The sequence below is a fragment of the Alosa sapidissima genome, chromosome 20, assembly GCF_018492685.1.
Source record: "Alosa sapidissima isolate fAloSap1 chromosome 20, fAloSap1.pri, whole genome shotgun sequence".
Taxonomy (NCBI): domain Eukaryota; kingdom Metazoa; phylum Chordata; class Actinopteri; order Clupeiformes; family Clupeidae; genus Alosa; species Alosa sapidissima.
In genome coordinates, this window is record NC_055976.1 from 17,131,959 (window position 1) to 17,139,721 (window position 7,763).

General features: G+C 40.2%; 1 long non-coding RNA gene across 1 annotated transcript; it reads left to right on the forward strand.

Annotated features, from left to right (window-relative positions):
- The first annotated feature begins 2,082 nt into the window (after nt 1-2,082).
- LOC121694426 lies at nt 2,083-3,931 on the forward strand. The gene is made up of 3 exons (XR_006025753.1): nt 2,083-2,183; nt 3,044-3,101; nt 3,220-3,931. It is a non-coding gene; the product is annotated as an uncharacterized LOC121694426 (long non-coding RNA).
- The last annotated feature ends 3,832 nt before the right edge of the window (nt 3,932-7,763 follow it).

The following is a 7,763-nucleotide window of genomic DNA, read 5'->3' on the forward strand; positions in this document are numbered from 1 at the left end:
GAATTCCTCATCAATCTTGTTTCTCCCCACCTCTCCTCGCTGGTCACGCTTCCTGGTGGAGATCCACTGGGTGCTGGATTGTCAGGGGCAGCTGTTACAGCCTTCTCTGGCCCCTCGCTGTCTCCCTCTCTCTCTTCTTCCGTATCTCTCTCTGTATCTCTCTCTTTCCTTTCCTCTCCCTTCTTCCGTATCTCTCTCTTTCCTTTCCTCTCCCTCTCTCTCCTTTCCTTTCCTCTCTCTCTCACTTCTGAGACACAAGTCTGCTGAGATCGGACTCTGATGTGGGCTCCACACACACACACACACACACACACACACACAGTTTCTCTCACTCCCATCTCCTGAATGTCGCCTGCTTGACCTTCAGTCTGAAATACAGAGGCGGAGGCGACGCCACTGCTGTCTGCACTCTTTACACAGGCACACACACACACACACACACATAACATAACATAACACACACACACACATAACACATATACACACACACACACACACACATAACATAACATAACACACACACACACATAACACATATACACACACACACACACACACATAACATAACACACACACAGGCACGTGCACAGAAACAAACTCACACACACATACAGGGACATGCACACGCACACACACACACATACAGGCACACACAGGCACAGACACACACACACACAGGAACAGACACACACACACAGGCACACACATACAGACTCACACATGCGCGCACACACACACACACACACACACACACACCCGCCATAGCTGTCAACCCTCCCACATTTTTGTCACATATTTTGTCTTTTTTCACGCTGTCTTGCCATTTTAATATTTTCCCATAAAATATCCTGTATGTTAATACTATCACAACATTGGCCCTACCATCGAACCTGTCAGTCTCTGTACTGTTGTCCTGTTGCTACCCCCCTTGCCCTTTCAGCGAAACATACGTTTTCAAAGCATCGTTTTTTTTTTGTTTGCTGGAAGGCAACCTATTTAAGATATAAGCGTGGTTGTTGTGAGAGCACAATTGACGCCAATCTGTAAGCAAAGTCACGCTAGACCATGTTAGCTCCACACCTCGTTTAGTTAGTGCCGCAGTTTTGCGTACAGCAGTTTGCAGAGGGATAGCAACAGAAAGAGTAACGTTGATCCCCCTGTACTTTGCGTGAGAAACCTGGGAAATTTCCCTTATCTTCAATGCTCAATGTTGACAGCTATGACACACACACATACAGACACACACACACACACACACACATAACATAACATAACACACACACACACATAACACATATACACACACACACACACACATAACATAACACACACACAGGCACGTGCACAGAAACAAACTCACACACACATACAGGGACATGCACACGCACACACACACACATACAGGCACACACAGGCACAGACACACACACACACAGGAACAGACACACACACACAGGCACACACATACAGACACACACACACACACATACACACACACACACACACACACATTGTGCATCGACGTTTTATTGTTCTGATGAAATTATTTTACACTGGATGCATCTGCACATGGCTACATCCACTTTCAAGCTGAGTGCAACTTCATGTTCCACTGAAAGAACAAAACTCAGAGGAGGGAGCTGAAACAATCCGGCAGCTTGAACTTGTTTTTCTCGCTTTCTTTGTCATGATTAAAAGGACTGGAGAATGAGACCCTAAGTGTGTGTGGCGATGTGTCAGCCTATGTCAAAGTGTGTGTCAGCCTAAGTAACTGAAGTATGTGTGTGCACTCAAAAAAATGATTCTTGGTCCTAATAAACATTAAAAAATAGTTTTAAGTAAAATGTAACCGAAATTTATTAAGTCAAAAGTTTATTCAAGCAAAAAACATGAACACAATGTGAATGTGTTCAATGTAATCTGAATGTAAACAAATCAGGTACACCTTATTTGACTATATCCTTTAGGGCAGTTATGTGCGTGACACTCCAGTAAAGTAGGTGGCGGTATGCACTGATTTCCTTTTGGTGTTAAAGAAATTGACCTATTCAGAACCAGAACAAGCCCCTGATGAGCATGGATTAATGAGCAGACCCTGTTGATCTTCCCTTTGGATGCCACCTGCTTTCATAACACGCAAATAATTAAACTGGCTGACCACAAATGAAAAAAAAACAGATTTGGTAAGTTTTTCAATAGTTTCCCATCTTTTGTGGCAACAATATATATGCCATTTTATATTTTTTGAGAATATATACATATATATTTCATGTTTTTACAAAAGCCGTTTAGAAAAGTATAGTTCAAGGATAGCACGTGTAATCATCTTACCACCTGCCTAGTTAGTTAACCATACGTTATGTTTTTTAGAACAAGTTTGCAGCACTAGCTGAAAACCTTAACTTAGCCTTGTCTGGTGGTTCTGAAAAGTGATTGTTCGGTTACAAGGGAGGTGAACTGCATTGCTGTACTGGTGCTTAGGCTGCTTAATGCTATTGCTATCCTATGGTGTCGTGCTGACTTAACTTTAAAGTGAACTGCTAACGTTAGCTAATGCTAATGCTTAACCAAGAAAAGTTTAATATTACAGCGCTGCGGCCCTCATCGAATTCGAGCAAGGCATCGATTCTTTGGTGCCACAGCCGTATTGTATAGCCTACTTAAGGAATTCAAGAGTCATCCTATGCATTTTTATTAATTATCCATGTGAGAATGATGAGTGTTGTCTGCACCTGCAGAATGAAATGGAGGCTCATTGCCTCCCTCCTGTAATGTTGTGTAAATGTAAATGCAATGAAGGTTTTTCCGACATAAGTAGCTGTACTGGTATTATTATCATAGTGGTTAGCTTAAGGTTTGTTTAGTCATTAACAAGTGTCCACATGCAGCTCATGTGGGATGAAGAACAGCACAGCGTTTCAGTTTAGGGGGGGGGCTAGTTTGAGAATAAAGACCAAAGTAGGCTAATGTGAGCATTCATTGTTTTTAAATGGTAAATAATTTACATAACATATGTTTTAAAACGATTCTTCTTTACTTTTAGGTACAATATCATATGGGTAAAAACTGTTCCTGTCTTGAGGGCAACCTCTCAAATTTAGGTGAGTACATGTGAAGACATTGATCAAATCTATTACAACAGCTAATTATTTACTCAATTTCTTGTTACAAAATAATGTTAGTTAACATGCACTGTGCCCTTCTGTTTTTGTTTTCTAGATGACATATGTGAATGGGACAGGAATCAGACAGTTATGTTAGCAATGTTGAGTCTTGTACTGCAGACATTGAATCTGAAACAAATTTTGCTGCACATAGTTTTTCAAGCATTGACGACCTTTCCAAAGTTATTGAGCAGAACATCGCTTCAGTGGTATTGAAGTTGGAAAATATTTTGTTTGTACCATCCACAGCTATTAATGAATTACTGCATGAATTGCATTATGTAGTAAGTTCCTCCTCTATTCCGATCACTTTCAATAGCCTGTCTAACATTCTTAAAAATAATAATGTTCTAGTTGATGAGCCAGTTGTCAAAGAACTTGCTCAAGTACTGTGCAGTTCTAATCCTTTAGCCAAAGCCTTTGCAAAAGATGGTCCTCTAGCTACAGCTTACAAAAGAAAACAGTATTACAAAGAACATTTCAATGTGATTAACCCAGTAAAATACATCCTTGATCATAAGGCTAATACGACATTTCAGTATATTCCAATTTTGCCTTTTTTGCAGCATAAGTAACTGTGACATTTAAAAAAATGTTATCCATATCCACAAAACACAGGCAAATACTTCAGGTGTCGTGGAAATACTGTTCTGTAAGAGATGGAATTTACTACAAAGAAAATTATTTTTTTAAAGGAGAGGATTTAAAATTATCAATATCATTGTACATTGATGACTTTGAAACTATAGTTTGTGAAAGGCACAGTTCAGACAATTTAGGAGCCCACGGCATAGCAGGCTTCATTGAAAGCTTTTCTGGTGTCTATTTCTGCAGGTTTTGTACAGGCAAACAATCAGACATTCAGACAAAGGCTGTTCAGTCAGGTGACTTTAATATTCGAACTGAAGAGGTACATGACGCACACATTACATTTGCAAGGGAGAACTCCACCATCTGTTGTGGGGTAAAGAGAGAGTGTGTGTTAACTGAGAATTTATCCTATTTTCATGTTACTCGGGGATACCCTCCTGATATAGTTCATGACTTATTTGAGGGTATTCTTCCAGTTGAGATTGCCCTCTGTATTACTGTATTCATTTCCAAGAAGTATCTCTCTCTTAACACTATTAACAAATTAATCTTGAACTTTCCATATAAGTGGGGGGACAGGACTAATAAACCTCATGTAATACCATGCACATTCGCCTCTAAAAAGAAAATTGGGGGCAATGCCCATGAAAATTGGTGTTTGTTGAGGTTGCTTCCATTTATCATAGGAGATTTGATACCAGAGGCAGAGCCTGCTTGGATTGTGTTGCTTGATTTAAAAGAAATTGTTGAACTTGCTGTTGCCCCTATTCATAATAGAGAAACCATTGCCTACCTGGACGGCAAAATCACAGAACACAGGGATAGATTCTTGGAGCTTTTTCCTGCACGACTCCTGCCAAAACATCGTTATGTAGAACATTATCCCCGATTGATTGAATGTTTTGGGCCTATAGTAGGGCAATGGACTATGAGGTTTGAGGCAAAGCACAGCTTCTTTAAGCAAGTTGCACGGCATACAAATTGCTTTAAGAATATAGCACTTACGTTAGCATCCAAACATCAGCAAATGATTGCATATCATATCAATGCGTACCACCTTAAACCCACATTAGAAGTTGCAAATGTTTCCATGCTTCCTGTGGATGTATTGAACAAGGATGTAGTGGCAAGCCTAAGGCAGAAATACCCAAACATGAATGAGGTACAACTTGCCAAAAATGCAACCTTCAAAGGAATCTCCTACAGAATTGGCATGTTAATTCCATATGGTTCAACTGGTGGTCTGCCTGAGTTTGCCTGAGTTTGTTTCTCCAAATATGCATTGTTGAGAACAGTTTGAGCAGTGTCCGTGGTATCACGAGCACTTTAGAGCTTATGAGTTGACCATGTCTCCTAATAGAGAGGTTGCCTTAGTTGATGTTGAAGACCTTTCCGATACTTATCCACTCTGTGACTACACTGTAGGTGTGAGACGGATGGTTACTTTGAAAAGACATATCATTGTGTAAGGTAGGTCTATATAATCTGATCTTTCTTTCCCCTTACACTAATTTGTATGACGTGTGACTATACAACAGTGAAAAGCTCTTTTTGTGGGCACACCTTGACTCCACAGGTGACAGGAAGTATTCTGTTGTGGTTGAGTTTGGGTTTTGCTGGATGCAACAAGATGAACTGAAATGCATAAATACTCAGTTTAACTGAATATAACCATTATCGGAAGTTCTAATGTAATGTTACACTGATGACTGAGTACTTTTTCTAACTTTTGTTTGCTGTGTTTCTTCCCTAGAATACTTAAAGGAGAATTCCGGTGTGATATTGACCTAAAGTGTATTGAAACATGATACCGAGTGTGAACGTATGTCTCATAGCCCATCTCGACTTGTCCCCTGCACTCCAAAATCTGGCGCTAGTTAGCCGATGCTACCAACAACTTTTTCAGTAGTGGTGCTTCGGCATCGGGCTAGCCATGCAAATAAATCACTGTTTTACACCCATTTACGAGGCTCAATGTATCTCCACACTTCATTGGTAGACTTCCTAGGGCCCTGACATTTAAAACGAGACATTGAGAACTTTGAAAAAGCACTGGTAGTTTACTTACAAGACGATTTATACAGACAGTATCTTCACGAAGTTTAACGTTTGCAGCCATCTTGAATTTAGTCACGATAAGTCGAGCAACGAGTAAGAATGAACAGGTATGATAAGGGATCAGATTCCAAAAATAATTCAGTGGAAATGCATGGATTCCAGTTTCTTCCAGTAGCAGCAACTGGAATCCATGCATTTCCACTGAATTATTTTTGGAATCTGATCCCTTATCATAGAACCAAGAGGTTCTTGACTGTGGAGCTGGATCTAAAATCACGGTGTCTGCACTGCTAAGTGAGTGTTCAGAAGACAAGCTTATGTTGTATGGAGAGCTGCAGGGGTTTGCTGTAGAGCTTCTTGGAGTCTCGGAACAGTGGGAAGTACTGAGTGAAGTTATTGGTGTGCTGGCGCTGCAAGATGGGGGAGTGCCTGGAATGCTGGAGCCAATTTCTTCACATGAAAAAAAAAATCAGTTTCAAAGTATCCCTATCTCTGATTTGACTGGTTGACACAAGATTGAAGTATTCACTCCCAAAGTCTGCATCCCTGTATTGGAGCCTGAACTGCTGTTTAAGTCCAAAAAAAGGTCAATATCACACCGGAATTCTCCTTTAAATTTGAAAGATGTCAAGTCCCCTCCAGCTGAGAATAGTTTTTGGTGAGAGTGATGCCAGAAAACTGACCCTCATGTCAGGGATGCCAGAATCTGTGGATGACCTTATCTTTGAGATAAAGACTTTTTTTGGACTTAAACAGCAGTTCAGGCTCCAATACAGTAACACTCACTTAGCAGTGCAGACACCGTGATTTTAGATCCAGCTCCACAGTCAAGAACCTCTTGGCCTCCTATCTTCATTGTCCCCCGCTTGTCTTTTGTTGCTGAGATTCAGCTTCAGACAGCAAATGCAGAATTCGGAGCAAATGGCCCTTTACCAAAGCTACGAATGGATATGGGTAAGATGATGTGTAGCTATTGCATTTAAGCCATTTCTTTCTACAGCAGTCAGAACCCTTTTGCAATTACGTAAGCACATAATGTATGAAAACTGCTGCCCTTTTTAAAAAAAAAAAACAATGCAACTCATCTCAGCTGGTATTTTATCTATAATGGAGTGGATAAGTGTTGTAGTATGGAACTGCCCATAGTTCAAAGTCATCCCTTGTAATGTAGTTGACATATGTAAGCCACTTTGGATTTAATGAGTCTGCTAAATGAATGTAAGTTTCTGTCACAACTTGACCGATACACAGACAACTTATTGAACATTTTCAAGAACCGAGGAGGAGCTGCTGGACAGAAGATACGATTACTCATGGCGCCGACAGTTAAGGCAAGCGTGTTAAAATGTTACTTATTTAAATTAATCTTTTCCATGCAACAGGAGTTTGAACACAAATGGACCAGAGTTAAAATGCATCAATCAGATAGAGAGATACTTTATTGATCCCCAAAGGAGAAATTCAAATATGTTACTTTATTTTGGTACAAGCTATATTGTTGTTGGAACACCCTTATAGGTCCTGCAAAACTAGGATGAAGGGGAAACAATTCCTCTCTCAGCTCAAAAATATCAATATTCTGTACATCAATATGCTGTCTTATTTTGATCTTTCAAACAGTAGTAGCTGGGGTGAGAAAGATGGTTGTCCTGAAAGATGTGTTAAAATGTGTTAATATTTAAAATATGGAATAATATTTAAAATGCCTCCTTTTGCAGGGTGATTACATTGAAATCAAGAGGGACTGTGTAATTATAAGTTTGTGTGTCTACCTCAAGGAAGACAGCAGTACATTCATCAAGGAATATTTGGTCAGTAGTAGCATTTAAAAAAAAAAAAGTCGTACAATGCTTTGCTTTTTTGTGTCCTCCCCCCTCCTAATGATCCTTTCCCCCTCACTATCAGGATGTCAACAGTGAGGAGGCGACGAGGGAGATCGGGCAGACCACC